We start from the raw sequence: 27,857 nt of genomic DNA on the forward strand, positions 1-27,857 counted from the left end.
TATGTCCACCATGACATTGTAAGCAGAATTTACCAACGAAACTGCTCAAGGGTTCTGCTCACCTTGTCATCAGCCAGAAAGAGAGGGTTCACCACAAAGAAAGCCTTGATTACCTGGTTTGAATGGGACTTTTCTAACACCCTACTTGACAATGGAAAAAAAAATATTCTGCATGGACATCCCATTTTAAAACTTTTGTTGGGATAAAGTGGGTAAAATTGCTGAGCACCAGAAAAGGGAAATGATGAGGCAGTACACTAGGAAAAGGAACAAGTTGGCCTTTCCTCTGTGGTGGAGGAGAGATGCAGAGCCCGTCCTCAGAGCCCTACCTCCACGTCATCACTCCTCCCTCAAAATAGTTGTGTTCCAGTGAAGCCTCAGTCCCCTCATCCTTTGAAATTTCTCGTCTTTTGAAATTTCTCACTGTTTCCCCAAAACACTAGATCACAACGTTTTCAAGTTAACATTTTCAAACCTTCAAACTTTGCCTGGATAAAGTTTCTTCAATCTAGCACTAGCCCTTGCAAAATCTGTAATAGTGTGTTCTTGGCTTCCCTCAGAGCAGGGTCAGGCCAGATCAGAGGACATCAGCACAGATATATCAGTGCAGATTTACTTGCTTTTTAGGAATACTACAGGTTACCATTAAGATCAGTATTATTTAACATTGCATCAGGTCAACCGATACTGTTTCTAGGTTCTGTATGAGCATACTGCAAATGACAGTTCCTGCCCCCAAATGGCAGGAATTCTTCAATTCACAAAGAAAAAGCAACTTTTAAGCATTTTGACCAGACCTTAACTAACCTTGAATAGCACCTACCTCTTCAAGTATTCACTATTCATAAGGATATCAAAATCATACCTTCTCCTCACTGCATCTGATATTATTAAATGCTACAGCCTTCATAATCTATAGCAGAACATTTTCACCCAGTGAAATTTCAAAGGGAGAGTATTTGAGTCTTATACATTTTACACTTCAGCAACGAAGTAGCAAAGATCAATAACAAAAGGAAAAGACATGAGCAGCATCCAGCCCTCAAAAGCACCTTTCAATAAAAATAATGCAATTTAGCAGGATGATCACCCTGTGCAAATATGATGGAGCACAGATGGAAAATGAGGAAAATTATAGATATGACTTCATGGGAGGAGGAAAGGAGGAAGAGATTTTTCACTATTTATTGGGATAATGAGCAGATAATTCATGATTATTAAGCTGTAGTCTTCAGGCCTTATTCTTTCTCTCCTGGGTTCAGAGCTGGGTCTGTTTGCGCATCTAGGCAGGGTCCATTGATGGGGAAGGGTCTGGCCTTTGCACTAGTTTTTGTAGAGCAATGAAGTCATGCAGGATTTACACCAGCACAGATGCCACTCAGGACCCTTTCTGCAAGAAGAGAAATGAGGTAGAAGAAGCCACGCACAGCACAGAGCTTATTTCTTAATTGTGACGGTGTTTTTCATCTTGTCTTCGGGAAAGGGGCAGCAGATCCTGGGTTTCCAGCCTGTGATAAGGACTCTAACATCAAGTCACTGCACCAGGTAGCAAAACCACGGCCCCTGGAGAACTGAGGGGACTGAGACTCCATCCTGCCACCTTCCCAGGTCTGAAGGTTTGTGCATCCTGAGAGCATGAATTGACTGATCCCTGGAAGGTGGGAGATGGCAGGAAAGGTTCCCTATGCTCAGTTCTACAAGAGGGGTCCTGCTTTGGGGCACAGCATTGGCTCTATTGGTTCTGGACACATGGGAAGGATGAGAGGCACAGCAGAGACCAAGAGGGGGGCAGAAACAGAGGGTATGGTGGCAGCTTGCTGGGGTGGAGGAAAGGAGGGAGATGGGGGAAAGAGGGGACTTGTTCCTTGTAGGAAATTTACACATTCCCTTTATTAAAACAAAACAATTCCTCCTCCCCTCCAAAATCCCTCCCTGGCAGCACTCAGCGCCAGCTCTTCTGCCAGGGGTCAGCACATGCAGGAGTGGGGGAGGGAAGGATGGGGGAGTGGAGGAGGTTGTCATGTCTAATGAATACCCTGAATGTATCGAGATATATATTTTTTTCATTTCAGAAAAGGTTCCATTAAGAGGGAGACAGCCCTAACATGTGCTTTGGCCCCTCATCAGATTTATGAGTATTTGCTCTGCTCTTTAATAGGAAACTCTGCAGCAACTGCCACCTTGCCTGCTCTCCCTGAGATACACAGTGGCTTCTCGGGGAAATGCACTTCATTATTAATGTGAATTTGTACGTTTTTATGACACTGCTTGGGGGAAGGGGCAGGCAGAGATTTCCTGGTGATATATGCTCATTTGTAACCATTTATTGTCCTAGACAATCGAAGAACAATGATAAACATTGTTATAGAGAGTGGAGGGTGCCAAAATGACATTTTTGAAGGGAAAGGAGAGGTGGCTGGAGTGGTTTTCATGTGGTTGCTCCCTCCACTCCACCTCCTCGAGCAACTGCGTCAGATCAAGCGACAGAGTGCGCTGGCAGCTGCTGCCTCCCCTCGCCTGCTCAGCCCAGCAAAGACCATTTGCTCAGTGCTTTGCTACAGCAGAGTGGGTACAGAGGAGTTTGTCCTTTGGGAAGCCTGTACTGCAGAGGATCACAAGCCTCGGAGTGAATGAGATGTTCAGAATCCCCATGACCCCTTACCCCAGCAGTTTCTTTCTGATTTATTATTGAGCGACCTGGCATTGAAACCCTGTGCATGCAGTAGCAGCTGCAAGGCATCAAATCAGGCCAGGAAGAGAAAGGCGAGGATGTGGTTTGCCAGAGCATTCTCAGCATCCTCTGGTTTCCCTTTCTCCTGCCAGGCCCATCTGTGATTCACACAGCCACCCAAGAGCTCCAGGAGGGGATGAAAACGGTGGGTTCAGGATGCACTGGAGAACCAAAACACTTAAGCCTTCAAGCTCACCCGAAAAAAAGAGATCAGTAAGGCCATGACCTCCATGTGATCCTACTTCTCCTGCCTTTCCCAGCAGTTATCTGCACAGTCTGGTGAAGGCCAAGGTCAGGTTCTGCTGCTTGTGCCATGTAGTCCCTCAGGCTCCAAAAGCTGAGGTGCTGGAGGGAGCCTCCCCCTTCCCCAGTGGCACAGCCTCTCCCCGCACCAGTAGCAGCCTGAGCTTCTGTGCCATTGAGCTCATAGCCTCCAGCTATAAGTGAAGAACTGCCTTCGCTTGGTGCTCACGTTCTATTCCCTAGCCCTAAGCATGCACAGTCCTTTGTATCAGGAAGCGTGCGACAACCGAACACCGCTAAGACTTTCTTTATGACATTTTGTCTCCTCTCTTAAAGCTGAATAGGAGTGAGGAAGAACATCAGAATAGCCATACAGGGCTGGGTCAAAGGCCCACCCTTTTCCATCCATAAAGGACTCTCCCAGCCTCCAGTTTTGCAGTTCAGGGACTTCTTTGGCCAGAGGAGATTTTGCTCCCCTGCTTCCAGAGCTGCAGAGCACATGAGATCTTCTTGATCACTGCAGAAACTTGGGCACAACTCTGAGGCCTCTTGGGATGAGCTCTAGAGGTGCCCCCTTGTAAAGCAGGAAGCAGGGGACACCAGCCCTTGGCAGACAGAGTGGTGCTGAGTTTGTGTGGTTGTTCTTTGCACCTAGCTAAGCACAGGCAAGGAAGAAATCACACCTAGACTTTAGAAGTGGCATCAGGCCCCCAGATCTAACGGGGCCCTTCTTTTCTCCATTTTGCTTTCCATGAGAATTTCCCATGATGGGATAAAACCACCACTATCAACCAGCAAGCTGGGGATCAGATTTCTCTCTCAGCTGTACACAGAGGAAGACTTCCAGTCTCACTGCAGACTTCATATTAGCATGGACCAGTAATTCAGAGGAGGCAAAACTGCTTGTTCTATTGCTCATGGATAATGTTACTGAGACCCCTTCTGGGTTTGTGCTCAGCTTTTCTAAACCTCCAAAATACTAAGTACACAGACAAAAGTGTTTTCCCCTTCTCCTGTAGTAGAACTGTTCAAATCCAAAATGTGAAATTATTGTTTTCATGTGGTCATTTAATGAAAACTCCCAAACACTCCCTATTTCTAAAGACCCCCAAGTTTATACCAAAAACCACACCAATTACCTGAAATTATGTATCTTGATATGTACAACCAATATCCCGGTGTAGCGCACAGCTGCCAGCAGATACCTCCATCACACATCTCCATCTCTCCATTTCTCTCCCTTGTTTCAAGCCAAGGTTTGGAAACAGCTGCCTGCCCAGTGCCCTGTATTTGCCCTCTCCAAGCAATCTCTGTGCAGTCACCTCCTAGCCACATGCCACAGCACTGCTCCAAACACAACAGTGGCTGCACAATGCCAACTGGATTTCTGAGGTCAAGTCAAGCCACTGGCACTGATTCCTATAGGGACTGAATCCTCATGGCCACCAAATTACTTTATAGGGCCATTAAGAAGATTGATGTTGCCTTTTACCCACCTATTGATCTACATCCCAAGGGACATCCCAGAAGAAGTGTTCCTCTGGGATATAACAGTACTATGGCCAGTTTTTGCCACTTTCATGTAAACTGGACATGCTGCTCTTCCATTGGAGAAGGGCAAAGCTTAATACTTTCTTTATGCTCACTCAGCTCAGTGGCAAATGGCTGCATGGGATTCAGTCCTCAGCAAATCTCACCCCTGGAATAGGCATACACAGACAGATAGGCTGTGGGTGGGCTTCCAGTTCAGTAATTCACTTCCCTTCATAATCCTATGGAGCCCTAATCTGTTGGCCTTGTTTTTTATGATGCAAGACCCAGGTTTGTCATGCAGGGAGAATAGGATGGGGGATGTAATTCTGTTTATTTGATCAGTGTTTTTTTAAAACATTGTCTGTGCTCCCAGGAATTATGTGTCCTTCTTCTATAAATCACAAACGCATAAAAAATAATAATTCTCAGTATTTTTCCAAAGAGATTAGTGTGAAAGTTCCTATACTCATATTTCATGTCTTTAAAAAAATATCAACAAAAGTGATAAGTATAGCCAAAAAGAGTGTAAAAGCACACCCTGTCATTTGTTTTCCATGTGCCATATGTTTTCTGAATCCTGCACCTCCCACATATTGCATGCAATAATGTGGGGTGCACACATTACTCAGGATTATTTAGTTAAGCCCTGCCTATATGAGGGAATTAACTTAGATAAAGTCAAGCCACTGTGCTTTGTTTTGGTTTTTCCTTATTCTGGATTCATAGAGTAGAAAATTAAAGATCCCACTGTGCCAGGCTTCATGTCATTTGGTTTTAATTTAATTCATCTCTTCGATTCTCCCTGTTTCTCCTTCTCTTTGAGTATCATCAGTAGGTGGTCCAAGCATCAACCAGAAGATTTACTGGCAAGACTAAATGTATGAATGCTATGAACACATTGTTTTTCCGATATGATTTAATGACCTTTTTGGCATTCCCATGGCTGTTGAAATCTTCCACAATAATTCCCTTTGGCAGCTGAAGCTCCTGTTGATCAAGTGAAAGCTGATGCAAATGTCAAATGTCAATAAATTTGTAATCCATAAATGTAATATTGGAGCTGGAGTGAGACAGGGTTAAACAGAGTGCAGCAGGAGACACCTAAGAGATGAGCTACATCTTATTACTGTGAACAAAAAATAAAGAAGGGAATGCTACCTCCAAAACCTCTTCATAGACAAGCTCTTCTCCTTCTCCTCTCTCCCTCACTTCCCTCCATGTTTTCTGAGTTGCTGGGCTTTGACAAAAGAGGGCTTTTATGGCATGCATTTGGCAGAGTGAGTCTGATGATGCAGGTTCTGTCCCTTGATCTGTTTTTGACTCATTGTGCAAGGCTAGGATTTAACTTCTCTATATTTCTAAAGGAGCTCTTTACCAGTTCAGAGGTTTCAGAGGCTTCAGAGTTTGATCCTGGAAATGATTAGTTATGCAAGATATTCCAGTAAATTAACAAGACGACTTATATAACTTAGGTGTTGCAGGAATGAGTCATGACTCATTTATAGTTTTAAGATGCTTGGGAAGGGCGAGCCATGTACGAAGCCTGATTTTATATACAATAAAGACATAAGAACAATCACATAATTTCCCAAGAGATTTTCTTAAGGACCCTCCACTTTGACCTTTGGCTCTGAAAAGCTCCAGTTTGTTTGACATTGAAAAAAAGCAAATGTGTGAATGCAGTGCCATGAGCATTTGCACTTTGAACACGCTGGGGCTGAGCACAGCTGAACTGGAAAAGACTGCAACAGCTAATGTACTGGGAAAATATAAGAGGCATCTACTTAATAACTCAACTAATTCCTTTAGCTCACCTTGTAGAGATTTAACCTTTGAATGAGAGAGTCCCTAGTTCAAAATCCTGTGTCTCCTCTGTCCTCATGTTAATTTTTAAATTATATATCATTGTTGAGAGGCCCTTGTGTTGAGCATTACAGGCTATTTTTCATGTCTAAACTGGGGAATTATAACTGAACATTAGCTACTGGCTATAAATCACATAGAACAAAGTGGCATCTGCATCTACTCAGTAATAAGAGTGGGAGAAATGTAACTTACTTAAATTGAGACAGGAAAGAGGACACAAGCGCAGTAGCAGAGATAATTGTGACTTGGGAAAACTAATGGTTCTTCCAGCCGTGTGCTGAGGACTCCTGTTTTCTGGAGCTCTCCACAACCAACGTTATAAGTGCATGGTCACAGCACGAGCTCAGTCAATTTGAAGGGCAAATACAGAGCTGGAAGATACTCCCCACACCCCTGCGATGCACCTAGCATGCTGCTGATTGCCCCAGGGCAGGGCTGAGGTAGGGGAGAGTTATTTCAGAGCCTGGAAACAGCCCTCCTTTCCTCTCCGCATTCCCATCCTCCAGCAGGAAACATGAGTGAGCAGTGACCACAGCTCACTCTCCCTGGGATATGTTTTTATTTCTAACTGGAACTAAAGCCCAGGTAAGGCGGAGGCAGCACAAGGCTGTTAACAGAGCAATCATCAAGGCTGCGGGGTTCAGGCTGACCTGCTCCTTCTCTGCTGCTCAGCTCACTGGCAGGAAACACTGCTGCTGCTCTACCTTGCTGAGCAGCTCACTGATGGTACAGAGCTATCTTAAAAGAAAACAAAATGAGCCCAAGCTTCTAACCGAGCATGGCCTGCTCCTTGCATTTATCTCTGCTGGCATTTCTTTTAGTTAGTTAGTTAGTTAGTTAGTTGTTACCAAACTTTAAAGAAAGCTTCCACAGTCTCTTGTGTTTTCAGTTTGTTAAGCAAAAGCTGCCTGCATCACTGGAAAATTGTCATTTTCTTTTTAAGAGAGAGATCATCTTTAATTCTGTGTGGCACCTTGCATAGTGCAGTCTTCTGTTTGCCACTGGTTTTGGGACCCTAATACATGAGTAGATTTAAAAAAAAAAAAAAAAAGGTTTATGTGTTTCAACCTAACATGCCAGAGGTCTCCCAGGACATTTGTTGCTGCCTACTTTTCATAGATTTTCAGTTCTGGGGGTCACAAACCTTCATCTGTGCAGTGCCAGCCACCACAGCTGCTAAATATACTGCCTGAACCGAATGCAGCAGGGGCTCAGGATTAGCTCTCCCTGCAATGCAGGTCTCTTCTTAAAAAAAGATCAGACCTCCACAAAGAGATTTTAGCAAAGTTAGAGATTTAGGGTGTGTTTTTTGTTGTTGTTGTTGTTGTTTGTTCGTTTGTTTGTTTTTCCATAACTGACAATAGGGAAAGCAGCCTTTACAGCTAGGGCAGGTCAGTGCCCTGGCAGGAGGGATTCGCTCAGGAGCTGCCACCAAGAGCAGGGCACTCGAGTCCCCAGCCCTGCTGCTACCAGCTGAGGGCAGCCACCCAAACGCTGCAAGGTCCTTTGCAGCTCCCTGACTCAGTTTCCCATCTTGACAAATTGGTGCAGTGTGTCCATGACTAAACCCAGTAGCTGATGTCTTACGTGGGTATCAAAGAGTTTTGCAGTCCTCCTCTTAAGATAGTTACTAGTTTAACCTATTGAATTGTTCCTCAGCAAAAACACCAATTCCTCTGCCCATTCCCCTGTTCTTCACAGCTCCCTTGTCGATGATGGCCTGTCCCACACAGTGAGCTTCCAAGTGGTGGTCCCCAAGCAGCAGGTGTTTGCTCTCTTTGTGCAGTGCCAAGCACAACGGGCTTCTGCTGCAGGACCAGGCTCCAAGCAGCAGTAATTGCAGTAGGTGCTTTGCTGATTAGAGGCAAACTTCAGGACATTCTTAAAAGCTTTTCTGAACAGCCTCTGTGTTATTTATTTATTAGGCTGTTCAGCAGTAATTCAGACAGCTGAGAATTGTTGAGGACCTGGTCTATCTAATTGTGTGTCTAAATCATAGCTGCACCGTGATTCAGAGGTACTAACATTACAGTCTACACAGAATGGCATAGGTTATATGGTCAGATTCCTGCAGATGGTCAGTTTGTATCATAAAATTTAAAATTACAACTTGCACCATAAAGCTACTGCCTCAAATTTATTATATATTGCAGCACAACAAGCAAATTAATACTAGATGCAGTATATGCCCAGACATTAATGTGAGCAGAGGATGAAATATTCTCTTCCTAGCTCATTGGAACATGTTCCCTTCAGAGCAAAATTGAATTGCCCAGAATCACCAAAGAAGGGGAAGTCACCAGGAGCCAGTCCTGCTGGTGCTGGGCTCTGGGGACAGAGGAAGGACATCACACACCTCACAGCGTTAGGCCCCAGGGTGTCTGAACTTGCAGTTCTGCTCCGTGCATCATGCGTGCAAGAGCTGAACTCTCAGCAAAATCTTTTTATTATTTGTCATAAAGAATCGCAGCTGTGAAGAACAAACTAGGGAAGGAGAGTGGGAAGAGGCAGGCACTCTCCCCTGGACTGATGTAAATCAGGAGCAATTCTGCTGCAGGTCCACTGAATTACACTGTTGTCGCTCTGACATCAGCCCAGAATCAACCCCTTTACCTACAATAGAGGAGTGAAATATCTTACAACTGTGTGTCCAGGAGCCTGCTAAGCTTCTTGTAGAGTTGCTGTCAGTATGCCCAGGGCAGAAGCATATTTTTTTTCTTACTGTTGTACATAAGGGCTCTGCTGCAGCCGACAACATGAAATGTGTTAGTTCGGTTTGTTCAAAATGGAGTGTGTTTGTTAAGTGTTGCCTCTTTGATGTTGCACTGCCATCTCCATCTTTGTCATCATTGCCCATCTTTTTCAATCTAATGAACTCAAACCATCAGTGCAACTTAAGTTCGGCTGTCTGTTCTTGCATAGTTAATATTAAAAATGTACTAACAGTGTGGCTGCGAAATCAAATTATGCACATAAATATGCTGGCATAGCAGAGGAGGCGGCAGAAGCTGAAGTTAGCAACATTGATGCCAGTTCACATTTGCAAATCAACCGTCAATCTGTCATTAAACATGTTATCAAATGATGATAAGTGTATGCTTCTTGCTTGCATTGGCGCGCTTATTCCCGATGTTGATGTGCATTAATGGGATAATGTGCATTAACATAGTCTTGCTTGGATGAACACAAAACATTTTTTATCCGTCTCAGTTTGTTTCCCCCTGTGGCCCCCAAGTAAGTGTTTTGTGTTATCAAATTGCCAAAAAATGGGAAAACACATTACTTTTAATTAGCAAAAATTTTGAGTCATTATTTATTTTTTTAATTTTTATCCATACTTTCTCCTCTGTGTTGTCAACTGAGGTGGGGGGGACAGAAGAACATTCCCCTGCCTTCTTTAAGTAAAACGATTAATGTCAGAAACTCAGAGACTGACAATTATATTCTGTCTTAATGCACTGGCCTTTCATCTGCAGTCCTTGCTTTTGACACGAGTGATGGTTTCAGTTCAGCGATATGAAAGGCAGGGAAGGAAATGATCTCAGGCATTCCCAGCCCATTGTGTGGTGCCGTACTCAGACATGGCAAGCAGTCCTTTAGCAGTTTTGCATATGAGTCGGCAACGGCTGTACCTAGAGATTAAACAAAAAACTGAAGAAAAACGCAGCTGCTCTAGGAGGTAGTTGAGTTTCCGAAGGAACTTCCCACATGATTGCCCAGCTCTTCCACCCTTTTTGCGTGATGCTGCATAGTCAGGGCACCACTTACAGCACACGCTGCCAGTAAGCTTCCTGGGAAATAAAGAAGAAAAAAAAAAAAGAAACCTCAGCGGAAAGAACAAAAAGTGATGGAAGTGATAAAACCATAAAAAGTGTCTCGTTACCAACGCACCACATACCCAGTGCCTGCCCGTCTCACAGCCTCTGCCCTGCAGCACCCCCAGGGTGAGGGCTCAGCTCATCGGCCACCTGGGAAAGGCTCCATCACCCTGGGAACCATTTAAACAAATAGAAACAAGAGTGTTTTTTTCATTACTTCTATTCAGAATTTATTTTTTTTCTTTACCCAGACACAATTCAATGCTTTTGGAAAACTTGAGGTGGAACTCTACCGGAGCAGGAAAAGCATCTGCTGATCTTTTGTTCTTATGGGACTTCAAGGTTTTCAAACTTTTTAGAAAGCAAATGAAGCAAGGTTCTTCCCACCCCTTGGAGAACAGCTGCTCTTTTAAATCTTTTCATATTTATGCAACTGGGGGCAAAGTTGTGATGATCTACCCAGGTTTTTACAGTAAAACAGCAATAATAATGAAAAACAGTACAGATAATGTCTGGTCCTGTTCAAAACACCGGGAATTATTCCAGGAGTTTACTAGACTTTACCAGTAGTGTTATCAAATCAGGCTCAAGGACTTAAAGGAAAGTCAATCACTTAAAGTGTTTTATTTTTGGTTTATGAGCTGGAAAATAAAACTCCTTCTAAAACTTTTATGAAAGACATCATATTATTTACATGTCTCTAAAATAGCAACTATTTCTCATATAATAAAAATGTTTATAAATTACTCTTACTCTCTGTTTATGACTACATTTAACATCCAAACATGGCTTGAGATTTGTCTTGAACTTACAAAATTAGAGCTAGTAGAACAATGAGTTTCTACATTTGAACTTTTTAGTAAATGGGTCAAACTCTTGATCACTCTTCCTTTTTTCTCAATCCAATAATGCCATTAACTTTAGGCATCCTATTCAAGTCTGTGATTTCTATTATCTGGATTGTTTAAAGGAAAAATAATAGGGAATAATTATTGATTCTTCTTAAACTTGTTTTAATTTTTGAAAAGTCATCCATTGCCTTTCCTATTATTTCTAAATAGTGGATGCATCAGCACAAGTTTCATATTCAGAAAACTCTATTAGCAGTAATTGCATTCCCATTAACCTTAGCTTCAGTGAGTCCTCATGTTTTCTACTTCTAAGGCAAAGATCTTGTATTGCAATACAAAGAGCTTGAATTTTAAGTGTATTTTCTGTTACACATCCACTACTGGCCGAATTTATCCAGCAACATCTTTTTTACAGTTGTGTAGCTTTTTGTTGCTTCTACACCACAAGCTACCTTGAAATTAACTTGTCAAACATTTGTCCCACTGCTTAGGGAAAATTCCTTATTAGATGAGAGGACCAATCTGTCATGACTCGGAGGAGAGGTGCTGGAAATCAGATGGCTTTAGAAAGGCTCATAGTGAAGGCTGTGTACAAGGGACTCCTGTAAGGCAGCTCAGACTAGACTCCTGTAGATGACTATTTACATCAAAAACAACATTTGAAAACTGGAGTGAGAAGTGTGTCTTGCTGTCTCACTTTTCACATTGACTTTTACCCCTTTAATAGATCTCCCTGGAAGTAGTTTGTTACCAAGACCCATTCCTTTCTTGATTTTGGCACTTGGTAAACACCAGAACAAAGTGGGAAATGAGCATCTCAAAACTGAACCCAGATCCTAAATACCAGCTGTATCATGCTGATATCTGGGAGAAATCTGGATCTGGGCTTTATTTTCACTCTCTACTTTGAACAGATGTATTAATCAGCTGCATTAATTTACTAATTTTCATTAAACAGTTTGAAACACTGAGATGCTGGGATATTCCTCAGTATTCATTTGTCAAAGGAAACATTGAATGAGGGATTAGCAATAACAGAGCTACACTATTCCTCTTGATCCTCCCAGTCTTTATTCTTCATACTGAGTCTTCTATTATTTTAGGCCTAACTTTGGAGTGTTTGTCAGTTTTTGAAAATGGCAAGTAATTAGTCAATATGTTTTCACCATATGTATCAAGCTCAGTAAAGAGGCAACCATTGGCCTTTGTCATGGCACAGTAAGCATTCGTTTTCTCAGCACTTCAAGTTACGCTGAGCGTGTGGTGAACGCCAAAGAATTTAATGAGGAATTTTACAATGAAACATTTGACATAATGATTCACTGTTCAGCACAGTTCACAAATTTGAGATGAACCCCCTTTTAAGATTTCCTCAGTTTGTACTGTTCACACTAGAGATCTTGCATGAGCTGTTTCTCCCATCTCATACCCTGTGTGAGCAAGGAGGATGAGAAAAGGGTGGATAAATTGTTAGTGATTCAACATGGTCATTTTACATCTTCTTGGAACAGATTCTGTGTACAACAGGGAAGAATTCTTGAAACCCTTTTTACCTTGCAGACTATCTTTGTACTTACCCCAAGCCAGTTAACGCACTTTTTCTAGATGGAACTTTTTGCTTTAAGGCTTCCACTGTTGCTGACTGTCAACCTTCTAAATAAAAATCAGAATCTGATCTTAAAAGTGCTGATACAAAGTGGCATTTTCCCAAATTTTGCCTTCTTCTGAGCAAAAATATGTACAGTGTTTTCTGGAAAGTGATAGGACGGGCAGTGGCCTTGCCTGGGCCCTTTTCCGCTGTTGGGAATACTGTATTTCAGTTATTTGCGGAACGGGCTTCTGCATTCTAGGCTGGGTTTCTTTAGATTTGTAGATAGAACATTCGAGTTCAAATTCAGTTCAGTGAGTTACAGGTATTTTGTTTAACATTTTAGGGTACATACAATAAATAGCCATGAATAAGAGAGATGGCATTTTGTTTTACAGCAGTCATGATTTAAATTTATGTGGCATTGCTATTGAAGTCAACAGGACTTTTTCCTGAGTATGTTTTGCAGGGTATGGTATCATTAAAATATGACAGTTAATAGTCTTGTTTATGTTATTATATTTGATGAATAAATATATCAGTCTGTACATCAAACTCAGTTTTGTTTATACTCTTTAATTGTAGTCTTATCTCCCCTAGAAGCATGTTATATCTTTTAATTTTATAATTATCCACTTTATTCATGTGTGACACTACAGAACTGCTGCTTATATCCTATGAGACATCCAAAAGCAAACAGATGGAAGACATGCAACTGTGAGGAAATTCAAATTTGGATCTGAATCCAGCTCCATATTTTCAAAGAACTCCATGCTTTCAGGTTCAGGGTCTTGGTTGTAGCTGTTGTATAAAGGAATGAGGGTTGCAGAATGGGAGTCTAGTTTATACAGCATATCTGAACATGAAACGTCAATAGGGATTTTACATGATCCTCCAACATCTAAATATTGCTTTCTGCCTCTTGAAGGAGATGTATGCTTTAAAGGCAAAGAGGGAGCACTTCACACGTTGCTCTTTCTGAAGTTTTTCAAAAACAGAAATTTGAGATATATAGGGCTGGAGAGAGGGAACAGAAATATAAGCATAACTTTTTAGTCTAGTGGTGACAACACTTGGCTGGAAAGGGTAAACGCCAGTCCATGCTCCAAGGACTATTTTGTTTGGACTCAATTCACAAGGCAAAATGCATGCATAGTCCTTGGGTGCAAAGCCTTGGGGTCTGCCTGTCCCAGGTAAGCAACCCCCGGGAGGCAGCAGAATCATGCTCCTGCCGGTTTCTTCTCTCTCAATTGGAGATTCACTTTTGCAAAGCTTCAAAAAATCAAATAGCAGGTGGAAAATGTAGGTCTGAGTCCCCTGAACCAAAGTTGGGTGCTCTAAGCCACAAGAAATCCACTACCCAAATGATAGTTTTAGAACAGCAAACTCCAGTAAGATTTTGAAAGTAAGTCTAGAGCTTTGTTTTCTTAGAAGTCCCCTAGACTGTTTTAACTCAGTAGAGATAACTGAGTACCTATATTTCAGCTGTAACTGATGGATCCCCAAAGCCCCAGAGAGAAATAGCGTATGACAAGGCCCCAACCTGCTCTCAACATCTTTCTATTCTCCTGGTCTGCCTCTAAGCAAATTCCCCCAGAGCTTGCTGAATATCATAGGTTCCCTTCTGAGACAAACTCATCCTGTGTAACCTCACAGAGCTGTTAGAGGAGAAGAGAATTTTCACCCTTAGACTGAATCCAAAGCCAAGCTTCCTTCTTCGGGATCTGTTGTCAAAAGAATTCTGGGGAAAAAATAGTCAGAAAAAAAAAAAAAAAAAAAAAAAAGTATGATGCTTATATTGGTGTTCACATGATTCTACGTGTTCTCATTTAAAATTTTTCTTTTGTCTATTGACAAAAGAAACACAAAAAATATTTACTGTGTGATGCTGTTTCTAAAGGTAGTGGATTCTTTTATATCCAGTAGCCAAAATATGTGTGAGAGCAGGCTGAGAAAAGGGAACACCCATGTCTAAAAGCATAGCACAGAACAAGTCGCTGAGATTACAGGAAAGCAGCTGGCAAGAAGAGACATGTGCAGCCAGATAATAATAAATAAATAAATAAATAAAATAAAGGTTACATTTCCACAGGTACATAAGTGGTTTCTGAAAATGACATCTTAGTGTAATTTTTTGCATCTACTTTATTGGTATATTTATTTGCTGGGCAATATTTTAACCTCTTAGATTTTGAAAACCTGCCTCACCTATTTCATGTTTGAACAGGACTTCTGGAAACAGCCCTCACAAAAGTCACCCCTCTGAGGCAGTCATTTAAGGAAGGAGAAATCTGCTTAGGAGAGTGACGCAGACCAAGTGAATACTTTTCCCAGTTAGCACTTGAAGAAGAAAATATCATAATATTTAAACCAGTTTTGAAAACTTTGTATGAAAATAGGGGAAAGGGAAGAAAAAACATAAAACACTAGTTGCATACAGAGAGAGGCCAAAGAGAGTTCAGTTACCATAGAGATTATTACTGGCAATTGGTACTCAGCAGCAGATTGGGATCTGTTACAATATTTTTACTAATATTTTTTCTTAATTGGTTATTTATGTATTTTGGATCCATCTCTGTGCTGCGTCCAGATTTTACTCTTTACCTGTCACTCTTTCTGACATGAAGCAGTAATGCCTGTGCTAGATATCAGGCTTTTCCTTGATTTGTAAACATTAGCAGGGGTCATGAGTACATCAAAAAGCACGTGGACAAGTCCCTGTGCTTGGCTTTAGCTGGCAAAGGAGGAGGGAGAAGCATCGCAAACACAGTCTCTGCGAGGCTTCATCACAAGCACTCTTCCGTGCAAACCCTTATTGCCATTATAATTACAATGAGTTTTTGTATGTACAGACGAGAGGATGCAGAATGCCTTCCAATTTTCCCTCGTGTATATGCAAGGCCAGTCATTTAACACATGCATGTTCCAATGCATAAACTGGTAATTTAGAAAATATCCTCTTGTAAAGCCTTTCCCTCTTGTTCCTTTCTTTGTTTTGTAAAGAATCATCCTGTTGCCTGTGTGTTGCAGCAACTGCAAACACCTGGCCTTTTCCTGGCCTCTTCAGAGGAAATTAGTTTAAGGGCCCATGTTAAGTTATGGGACTTTTAAAATCAGTCAGCTTCTCCAAATTCAATCCTTAACTTTTTTTTTTTAAGAGTGCCCAGTGCTGTACATACCCGACATTAAAACACATTTTAAAATATAGCTGCACCTTTTCCTACCACAACAGCAGCCTTTAGGGATGTGCTGTTCCAGGATGCCTGAGATGTGCCAGAGCCAGCTGGATTTTCAGCCCCGTTCTCCCTGCATCCCTGCAGCTCCTTCTTGCTCTTCCTGCTTCCAGCTGCAGGTTTCAGGGAAAGGCAGGTACGCTGAGGGGGAGCTGGCTGTGGGGAGGGCTCTGAGCTACATGGTGCCAACAAAGGGGTTTGAAAAGACAGGGAAAGAGAGGGAAGGAGAAACATGCTTTTTCTCCTCTAATCTCCTTTAGTTAGCACGATCTCCAGGGTTATTTGTAATGATAGTAGGCACTGCATTTCAGATGGAAATGTGATTTTCCAAGCTGACGGTGTCACTTTAAGTAAACAAAGTTAATTCTGCTTCCTGCTATGCAAGGCCTAATCTCATTACCCAAACCACAAGTAGCATAACAGAAAATATTCCCATCTGTCAAAAGAACTTAAAATAAAGGTGGAAATTGTTTTTATGTTTTGTCCCCCTTCTTCCCCCCCAAATCCCTCAATGCACATTAATTATCACACCAGATCTATTTAAACCTGTTCAGATCCCCCAGTCTCTGCCCGTGGCTCCTCTTCCGTTTGATGTGCCTGTAGAATAACAATGTCTATGCTGCATCTTGGAGTTAATGCTCAGTTTAGGTGAGCAGTAGCTGCAAGCTGCGAGCCACAGCCCTGACCCCTTCATCTTGCTGCCAGGTACTCCAGGAGGCAGAGCACAGGTATCCTCACATCGCCTTGAGGCCTGCCCAGAGGTGATTTGGGTTATGCTCAGCCCCTCCTTAACCTCAGGTGAAGAGAGGAAACCTCTGAGCTACAGACAGTGCAACAGGGAGCGAGGGGGCTAAGGCTAGGTGTGCTGAACCCGTGCCTGTACTCCGGGAGGCTCACAGAACTGTTGTGTATGTGCCTCTGGTCCTGAGGCATGCAACTCCTCTGAAGCCACGTGAAATGGCAAAGCCAGACAAACCCCAGTGCCACCAACGCTACTGACCTCTGGTGCTGATACGTGTTTTCCAGGGCTTACAGAGCAGTGTAAATGCGTTCACTCCCCTGTTTCCACTGATGTAAATCACAAATATCTCCACTGGGTTTAGGAGAGTATAAGTGCCTTGTGGGTTACACGGGGAGCAGAATAGAGGAATCAGCAGTGCCAGGTCCAGTGGGGGCTCTGCCTGTGTGGGGAGGCATTCCCAGCTCTGGCTTTAGGCAGGAGAAAAGCCAAACCTACAACTGAGTGGTTCTCGGCTCGTTTCAAACCAGCAGCCACCAGTCATAAGAGGATCATTCATAAAACCCTACAACAACAGTATTTTTCATCCCCTCTTCATTTAAAATGACCTTTCTATGATGAGAATGTCTGCCTTGCTGAGCCTTAATTGCTTAATTAGAAAAGCAGGTTCTCTATTAGGTAAATGTTATTGGTTTTTTAAAAAATGTATTTTGTTGTTGTTGTTGTTGTACGTATGCTGTTTCTTTCATTTAAAGCTCATCAGCAATATTTAAGAGCTTTAAAAGGACATTTTCAAGTGGCTATATTTTGTTGCCTTATTTATTTATTTGGTGTTTGAAGGTTTTGTTTTCCTCTCTCTTCCTGAGAGGTGTTTACAGCAGAAATCTTTCCCTTTAGGAATCTCTCTGTCCTTCACTACCACACTTCTATAGCACTTAGCTGATTTTGGTAGTGGTGTTTTAACGTCTAGTCAATCGGTTTGTAACTGTAGGGTTGCTTCTGACTGTACAGTTGTTGAAAATTTTAAAGAAGGCAGTCGATGCACTTGTTCTGGAAAGCCATATAGGTTTTGCTTTTTTTTTTTTTTTTTGATAGCATTATTATACTCATGCACTACTCTGAAAGCAGAAGGCTCCAGAGGTGGTTTGTACTGACGCTGATCACAGGAATAAGTTAAAACAAAACTGCACTTTGGGGCCAGAGCAGCTGTATTCATGCAAAAGCCTCTGCTGTAGCCAAGACAGCAAGAGCAGCATTACAGGCACTGCGAGCAGCCGTGTGACAGAAATATGAGAAGAAACATTTTAAGATGCCCCAGCCCTGAGAAGCAGCCACACATATTTCTCCCCAGAAACAAATGTTCTCTTGCTGTGCTCTTTTTAAAATAATACCTTGCTAAATAACATTGTCATAAAAGGTAAAAAGGTGAGTGATAAACAAGTAAAAGGAGAAAATGGACCCAAAATGAATTCAGACAAAATTGGGAATTATTTGGACCACTTACAGTTGGAGTGAGAGTTTGTTTTCTGTTCACAGAAGGGCTTCATTTTTGGCGTTTTGGGTTGTAGAAGGAATTTTAAAGGCAATGTGTCTGCTCCTTCCCTTTTTGTATGGATTCAGTAACACAACTCCTCAAACTCTGGTTGTGTCCCCATTGCTTTTAGCACAGCACAGGAGAGCACTGAGAAATGCTCCTGCCCACTAAAATTTGCAGCCCATAGAGCTGTGTGGAAGGGAGGAAGGAAGCAGTTATCCTCACCTAGAACATGCATGAGGGGAAGAAAAGTTAGTGGCCACATTGAGTGGTAAAACCTGATAAACAAAATGAAGGCCATAGGCGGTGAAATATGGCATGCAGGAGATGCAATAAGCATTGTTCTGCTCTGGCACCAGTGAGCAAAATGAATTGCTTGCCGGTCTTCAAAAGTATTTAAGAACTCTGCTTACATTCATTTAAACCTAGCTGCTTTTAAGGATCTCAGCCATTCTGTCTAGATTTCAAGAGGCACTCATCTGTTTGCTAATATGAATTCAGAGCATGGCAGGAGTTAACTGCGAAAGGTGATACGGCTTCTCTTTGAGGAGTTGTGTGTGGTATTTTGGGCAGGCTTTCTCTGCTCAAGCTCCAAGCCAACAAAAAGCCAGGTGGCTGTGTTGGCATGGTGCTGAGCCCTACGTAATGCATCTGATGGGAAGCAGGGTTTATTAGCTTGGCACCACACTCCCTGAATTTTAAGGGGTTTGGATAAGTTCTGGCTGGCATCCCACTGGGTCAGACATACCTTTTCTTATATGTGCCTAAGGTAATAGGGGAGCATGCAATCCTGGTCTTGCTGACTGGCAAAATTCACTTAACCTAATACCTGCGCAACTTGAAAAGTTACACTTGTTTTTGTGAAAGCTTGTGTCACTTCTTAATTATGGGGAAAGAAGTCGAAAGTACATTTTGAGGTGGGGCAGAAGGTTTGTGCGTGTGGCCAGAAAAAGTACTAGCAAATGGCAAAAATTGATGTTTTACAAGCAAAGGCCAAAAACGCTTAGAAATGATCTATGTTTAATATATTTGTTGTAGCCTGAGGTCATAGAGGGATGTGACTTTTCAGAAAAAGATGGATAAAACTTGTAGTTTTGAAAATATGTATTTTACTTTAGGGCATTTTCAAAGGCTTTTTTATTGTGTCTACAACCTCTATTTCACTTACACGTTTCACTTCCCATATATTATTCATGATGTCTATTTTAATAAGTTTTGGGCAAAGCCATCGTTCTCTGTTAATAGTTTGTAGCAAAAACATTGCTTGGATGGAGTTAGAGCCTCTCTGAAACGACACCCTGTGAGTACTGGGGTGCAACCCCAGTAACAGGCAGGTGAGGTCCTTTGTGAGGTTTTTTTTCCCCCACCTCAAAATTTTTCTTGTCTACCTAAATCCTACTCAGAGCCTCACTAGGAGCTAGGTGATATTGCTGTACCATCACAGTTCCTTGTGGGGGTTTCAGAATTGAGATGAGAGTTGAGCAGCTAAGCTACAGGAGCCAAAATATCTGGATTCAGTTTCGGCCCACGCTATTAAGGCAAATAAATATAAATCAGGGAGAGGTGCATCTGCAAACACACACAAAGACACTGCACCCACCATGTGTGGGATGGAGAAGAAATTGATGCTTATAGTGCCAAACGGATGTATTATCTGGAGCAAGTTTCATAAAAAACATTTCTTATTGAGCAGCTATGGAAAACCTGGGCCCTGCCTAATGTTCAACACGTAGCTGGGGTCTATCAAGTTTACAGAAAATGTTAATTTTCTTAAAATCCTGTACCTTCTTAATTACTTCATTAAATTCTTATTTTCCTTCTGCAATTTACATCTCAAAAATCACTTTATTTTTTTATTCAATGCAAGAAGAGCTTCAGGTAGGATACAGACCAGTGCCCTCCTTCTGTCACCAGTGTCCAATGGCAGGGGGGAAAGCAAAGCCCACCACGTATAATGTGCTTTGCTAAGACAGTGGTGCTGCCTTTATTCTCCTCTTTTCTCTCCCATTTTCTTTGTTAGATCCTGAAACTCATAAAAGTTTGTATTTAATTCAGGCTACCTTTGTAATAAATTAATTTCTGAGAAAAATCTGGCCAAACAGCATTACAAAGAAACTCTGTGCAGCATGTGAGCATTATCAGCTTACATCGTTATGACCAACATTCAATCATTTTGGTATTAAAAAAGAAGGGGGGTAGGGGGTGGAGAGAGAGAGAGAGACAGGGACATTTTTGTGTCATATGGAATGTTTCTGGAACCATAACATCCTAGTAAGGCAAAATAGGGCTGGTGACAAAGTCTGTCTGCTTGGATCTGTGATCTGCCAATTTCTAATGAATGGAAAGAGAAAGGCACGAGCATTAGGATAACTTCTTTTACTGCTTGTATAAGACTGCTCTCTGTAGCTTCACTGGTGGAATTTCCTATAGGGTAGGAAGGAACAGAGGCTTGGTTAAAATCAGAGACAGGATCTGATTCACTATGGACTGGTTTCACTCACTCCTTTCATGTTTGGAGTTTTCTGACTCTGTCTATATTGAGTGTTATAATAGTTTTGTTTCTGTAGTGGTCAAGCAACAGAAACACCCATTTTGCTGATTATATATGCACATTAAAAGAGATTATTTTTTTTTTGCACAAAATGTCCATAGAAATCTATTTCTCTTTATTCCTCCCCCCCCCCCCCCCCCCCCCCCTTATTCTTTTCTTTTCTAATGGAGTATCTGGTTTATGGTTGCAGTTTTGAAAACTGTTAGCTAGTTGAGCAGTTTAGATGGAGCAGGAGTCAAAGACGCCCTCTTTTTTTTTTTTTTTTTTTTATAGCTTCATCTTCCAAAGTCTGCTGTAAATGCAAATACTGAAAGGAGATGCCCCTGTGTCAAGATGCTGATATTTGCATAGTATAGGAAGTGCCAGTGTGGTATGTGTGAAATAACTGTATCACAGGCCATTTTGTGAGCTTTCTTCAGCACAGAAAGTTTCCCCAAGTTAAGATGTGTAAACTGTGTTTGTTCAGAATTGAGACACTTGGGAGGGGGGACAGAACCACGAAAGGGTGACTAATTACAATTGCAGTTACTGTACTTTTGTTGTTCCTTCCAAGTTTTTTTGCTACAGTTTTCATAGTTGAAAAAAGGGACCGAGCGAGGTTCTTGTCTACGGACTCTGCATTCTGTAAACAAAAATGAGGCAGGCTCCTGTTGAGACTTTCTTGGGCTCTGGCTGCCAGCCCTTTTGGCAAGTACTAAACTTAGTTTTAAACTCCAATTAAATATTTGCTGAGGTCTAAGGGCCAATCTTTCCCTCCTGTCATTTTCCCATGAAGTAGCTTCTCTGAACTTGAACTACTTACTCCTGACTATAGGCAAGAGCAGAGTCGGGACATGTGGCACTATATCAAAAGATCTATTAGATCTCTCAATAAAACAAACACATTGTTTGAAGTAGTTTAGCTGTTTCTAGAGCAAAGCAAGAACTTCAGAGAGAACACTTTGACAATTGGGTGAAAAGGAATCAGTTTTTATATCTTCTCCCTACCCTTCTACTCTCTTCCCCTTCCCCTTTTCCCTATTTGACTTTTCTATTTATTTTATTATTTTTTTTTTCCAAGGGAACCTTTAAAGACAGTTTTACAGTAAAACCTTTTGCCAGCATAGTAATTTTGGTTAGGAGTGTCGTTCTTATTTTTATAGCACTTCTATATTGGCACAACCTTCAGCATACGTTCAGCTGTACTCAAAAAAAAAAAAAAAAAGTGATTTTGCTGATGCAGCTTATTTCATTGAGGGAACTAGTAAAAACTTAACTGCTAAAAACACTCTTTTGGCAGGCCAAGTGGGCTTTGCTGGTCTAGCTGTAGCTGTAAAATATAGAGTTGGCCAACAATGTAGCCCTCAATAGTAGTCCTGTTGAAATGTGCTTGCTTATTTGGCCTCCATATACTGAAGAAAGGGTGGTTGTCACATACTAAATTCACAAGACTAAAACAAGCCTTATAGTGATTAATTCAACTCCCTAAACATAATTTAGGCAACTCCCCAACTTGACTTCTGTAATATAATCTCATATAGTAAAATACATCTGCTAAATTGAAAAGCCATGGATGATGGCAGTGGCTCTGTTACCCTCTCTGATGTTAATATTATCATGAAGTTGTCATTCTAGGATGCCTTGGTTTCCCCACCTGTGAAATGAAAGTCGAGCTAATTCTCAGTGCTGTATAGGTTCAGGAGCTTGGCTAATGAGGTATGTTGACATCTTGGTGGACAAAAGGTATGAGCAGTGTTCTTAACACCAGATTAAGAGGACTTTTTGGCCATTTTGTACTTGTGAAACTGTAGCACCACTTACTGGTTTTGCTGGAGAAATTCCATCCAGCAACCCCAGGCAATGTTGTTTCACTTCTGCTGTCATAATAACTATTTCCTGAGAGCTGGGGAGATGTACTCCTTCCTTACCCTGCTTGCCATAGCCCAAAGGATCAAAGATAAGGATTATAATGGCTATGTTCAAGCAGAGGATTTGTTGATTGGGATTTATCCTTTTAAATATGTGTAAGTCATAGAAAGCTTTGCAGTCAGAAATATTGACTTCATTGATCCATGCCAAGAGCAGAAGAAACCCATGTGGGTTGAAGTGGAAAGGCTGTGTGAGATGCTTATAATAAAGATGTTATCTGATAAATAAGATATTGCTTTATTCCTGACCAAGGAAAATTAGAAATCCAGACTGTAAGTACACTGGTCAGTTCATTCCAAGTTAACTGTGGCAGCATTTGTCTTCAGTGATCAATATTCAGTATTAGGGCCCTGCGTTCCTATTTCTGGTCAATGAGATAGCTGTGCAGGTCCTGCTTCGGCATTGTTTATGTGTTTTACAAGGAGAACATCCCAATGAATCAACTTCAGAAGGATAATGAACTATAAATGCAGAGAACATCACCTTCATCTCTCAGGATAAAGGGAATGTAGTGTAGGTCATGATATTGCCTTTGGAAACAGCTAAAATCCCCTGTCTGATTAGCTGAGATCGCAGAGGCTGACAAGGGAGGCAAGTGGGGTTAAAGGTGTTCAGCGTAAGTGGGGAGTGAATTGTCACAAGTGGGGCCATCCCTTAAGATCTGTTGGTGACTCTGAATATATCAGCTTATGTGAACAAACAAACAAACAACAAATCCTGAAGGAATAACAGAGCAGCTGCTGCAGGAACAATAGCCAGCTCGAAAGCTTCCTGAAAGATGCAGTAATGTGGTCAGCAGGGATGCGATTTTAGGGTGGGATGTTGTATGGCTGGTCTTCCCCTCACCTGGAGCCATGGCAGCTTAGCAGACTGCAAAGACAAAGTAGAGGGAGGGAACTATCCCAACATATTTCTTCTGCTGTTGCAGAGACCATCACAGAATAGGAAAGAGGCTGTCTGCAGCCAGGCCTGCTGATAGCAGTTTTCTCCCTCACCAGCTACAAGGTTTTCTGACCAGCCTATGTAGGAAAAAACCCACCCCACTTCTGCAGATGGTCCTTTCCTTTAAAAACACAAACTTCTGTGTTTTCTGCAGTACGTCCTGGGTCATCCCTCTGCCTTCAACTTTTGAACCCTGTTAGCAAATGCAAGGGGGTAGAGCAAGGGGGGAAGTCCTTGCCCCCATGGAAAAAAACCTGATCTAGAAGAATTCTCAAGGGGACAATTGAGCACTATCAAACACAACTGCAATAATACTTTACTGTCTGCTGCAGATATTGAGCCCTCATTGCAGTAATTGTCACGGTGACAGAGCTGGGAACACTTGCTGTAATTAGGACAGTTGTTTTGTCATGTGTAACGATCTGAAGAGAAGCAAGGAAAAGAGGCGAATGAGCACTAATCTGCTAGAGCGTAGTGAAGGAGAACCATGCATGCACACACAAAATACAGCACGGCTGCTAATATATTGTAAATTCAGATGAGCAGGCATTTTGAGAAGGTGAAGAAATAAATGTTAAAACAATACATCTATTCAGGGGAATTTATGCTCTCTCAGGTGTCTGACTGTATCTGGAATGGCAAGTGCAGATGTTTTTCTGTAGGGAGGTTTTGAAGGTGATCCTGATGACATCTAACAGATTCTCAACCAAAAAAAGTGTGAGTGTGTATATATATTAAAAGAGAAAAAAAAAAATCAAGCATATTTCTATAGGCTGTTCCTGCACTTTAAGAACATGCCGCATGAAATTAAGAACGCTGGACGCTCAGGAGTGTTATGCGTTTTAAACTACCATTCAACCTATTTTAATTTATATTAAGCAATCATTTCAGCCTTCTTTTTTTTCTTTTTTTTTTTTTTTTTTCAATTTATTGTATGCAGACTACTGTTTATTTGTAACACTATTATTATATTATTATTATTATGCTGTACAACTTCTATTCTGACTCAGTGAGTTTCTACTAGTTATGGTTGAGTTTTATTTGCTATCAAACATCAGTCTTGCATCAAAAACTCTTGGGAAACAAGGCTAGGATTCTGACATTTTAGGACCCAGAGCTGTAAGGTATCAAATACATTCTGTGTATTAAGGAGGTAAGCATTAATTACACAAAGCAGAACTGTGGTATGGATTTCTGCAGAATTCAAATCATTTTGAAGTCAACCACCTCAGAGTCAGATTAACCAGCCCCTCCCTCTGTGCCTGATTGGGTAACATTCCTCTATCAACTCCATAATCTGCTTACCTCAAAAAATACCTGTAGGTGACTCAACATGGTGCTGGGAAGTTAAAGGGGGAATCAATTCATCTGGTAACTGTGACCCCCATCTGCTGAATACCTTGTCTCTACATCTTGCTGTTGCCAGATAGGGCACACTTAGGGTACTGCAAGTCTATTCAGATAAGAATTGCACCTAACGGAGGTTAGAGATAGTAGTATAATTTCAGCTGATTGAAAATTTCCCATGTAAAACATTTTCCTGTAAGAAATTGGATTTTCAACTAAAATAACTTTTCTGCTTTCTGCAAAAATTTTGACATTTTATTTCACAGCTGGAAAGATCTTGAGGCAAATGGCACTTGCTATTTAGTGTTCGTTTTTAGTGTTAAGCTAAATTTAGTGCTCATATTTTCAGTTATTTCTCAGCTTTTCAGTTCTCACTTTTCAATGAAATATTTCCTTCACTACTGAAGCCAATCAGAGTTATACCAGCTACTTCTGTAGGACCAGGTTTTCACTTTCAATATTTTACTACATTAAATCATTCTTGTAAGGCTCATGAATGTCCCTTAGAGATTATCAACCTGTAACCTGTGTGTTTCACAAAAAAGGTTACAGGGATGACTCAGGGAACAACAGACCACTTAATTTGATCTTGATTCCAAGTGAAACAACATAATGGTTAACCCAGAAATCTATTAGTGAGGAATTAGAGGGTAAAATATGATTAATGACAGCCAATAAGGTTTTGGCGAATATACATCTTGTCAAACAAGCATATACTTTGTTTTGGACAGGATTTCAGGCCTACAAAGTAACTGGGCTGATATAATACACCTGGATTTCCCCAGAACATTTGATATAATCCACCTGATATTTTGCATTGTTACTTATTTAAATGTGCTAGATGTTTTAACTACTGGCTTACCAGTGAATGTCACAGTGGATGTTAACAGGGGATGTCAATGAAATGCTTCATCTTCCTAAATTGTTTTGGCTATATAATATTTTTTCCAATGATTCAAGCAATGATGTAAAATATTCTTGGTAAAGGCTGCAAGGTGACATGGGACTTGATGGAGAATAACTAGAAGAAAAAGTTGTTACATACGAGCAAAAAGAATCTGCAAGTTAAGGGCTTCAGTCCAACAAAATTCATTTTAATATGGCCAGATATAAAGAAAACCCTGTGTGAACAAAGAATACAGATTATATCCACTTGTGTCTTGGAGTAGTTATATAGATATGCAGTCACTTAATCTAAGTTCAGAGTGCAGTGCTATAAGGGGGCAAAACAATTCTGTACAAATAAAACTAGTAATTAACTAAAATTAAAAATAAAAAGAAATAAAAAATAAGTAAAGCAAATAAAAGTAAGGAATAGATTTTACTCTTATATGCAGCTTTAACTGGGTCACCACGGGAAATGTCCGTGTTTCAAGAATATGTGGAAATACTGGGGAAAACTTTGAAGAGGACAGCAGAGATGACCTGAAGGCTGGAAATCCACCCTTGTGGTGTGAAGTTTAAAGAACTTGACATATTCAGCTATCAAAACTACTGAAAGATGCTTTGATTGCTGTATGTGGACATCACTACGTGAGAGCCAGCTTCTTAGTCTAGCTGACAAAGCGTATTGAGCTGGATATTTATGTTGACCAAATTTAGCAGTAAAATGACATATTAAAATGCAGTTCCTAGTTGTGAAGGTGAAGAAAGCTCACAACAGTTTCTTGAGTGCTCTCTTGAGTATTCTCTTTTCTTCAGATCAGGGCTAACTGCCCTTTTGAAGCACATATATAAAATCAAGATAGATTACAGGGAACTTTTATTGGAAAGACAGTTTCAGCTGATATATTGTGTGTGCTTATGTATGTGTACATGTCTGAATAGGCATTAGCATGTTTGTGTGACAAAGCAAAGCAGCTCATTTACGTGAACGTTAATTAGTGTTTCTGTTTCATGTAAGGGTATAAATGGATGAGATTAGATAGCTTGTTCAAATAGACAACCAAATAATCCTGCAGGTTTTCAATCTGTATAAAGACATTTTCTTAGCTTTAAACTGGCCTAGTAAGTGAATATATTTGTATTTGCTCCTTTGCCAGGTAGTTAGGGTATTATGATTTTAATTTCTGTGTGTTTCTTTTTTGGTTAATATGTGTATGTGTATATATATATATATAAATGTATATATATACTTTCATTAGTGTTTCCAATGGAAACATTATTTCTCAGAGAATTTCTTTTTCTCTCAAAACTTGACTTTTGGAATTTGGATGTTTGGGGTGTTTTGATAAAAACTTTTTAAAAAATCTAAGGAAAGTAAATGCCTCTTTACTGAGAGACTGCTTTATTTAAAAACCTAATTTCCACTGTAAAAGGGGGGAAAAAAGTTTTCAAACAGAGGAAAAAATCAGACAGCTCCAGTGTCCTGCATCAGTATCTAAACCTTGCCAGTAGTCCTGTAAGAGCAGGGACTGACAAAATAATTCATTAATGGGAATGTTCTGCTCACAGAGGGAATTGAATAGCTGCATGAGAAACTTTGAAGCCTCCTTTGTGTATCCAAACAGAAACATGGCTCAAAGGAACAAGTGTCTACAGCATGTCTGAGTGCTGTGAACTCTGGGCTATTTGCGGATTGGCTTTGAGAGAAGTTGCTCTTGATTTAAGAGTACATCCTAATACACCAGCAGACTGGAGAGACTGGCAAAGGAGAGAATAGTGAGGAGAGTTTGCCTGGCAACAAAGGCATAGCAATTTGCTCCAGCGTTGTTGTGAAAAGAAGATGCTTTTGTGAGGAGAAAGACAAGTGATAAGTGTAGCATGAAAGCTCTGCGAAAGTAATTGTTCTCCTGAACTCAGCTGTGGTCTGCTCTGGCTCGCAGTGGTCAAGGTCTAAGACAGGAGATCTGTTGGAAGTCTCTCATTTAACAAAGCAAGTTAAGAGATGTCCTTCCCTGAAAATATATCCTTCGCATGAATCCACAGTTATTGCAATTACACTGGGGCCCTCAGACTTCTATATTAATAAAG

The 27,857-nt window shown here is 41.1% G+C and overlaps 1 protein-coding gene across 2 annotated transcripts in view; it reads left to right on the forward strand.

Annotated features, from left to right (window-relative positions):
- TSHZ2 (teashirt zinc finger homeobox 2) overlaps positions 1–27,857 on the forward strand; it is a 222,942-nt gene that overhangs the window by 145,180 nt on the left and 49,905 nt on the right. The window lies entirely within an intron of this gene.

The sequence above is a fragment of the Aythya fuligula genome, chromosome 16 (genome assembly GCF_009819795.1).
Source record: "Aythya fuligula isolate bAytFul2 chromosome 16, bAytFul2.pri, whole genome shotgun sequence".
In the NCBI taxonomy this organism is placed as follows: Eukaryota; Metazoa; Chordata; class Aves; order Anseriformes; family Anatidae; genus Aythya; species Aythya fuligula.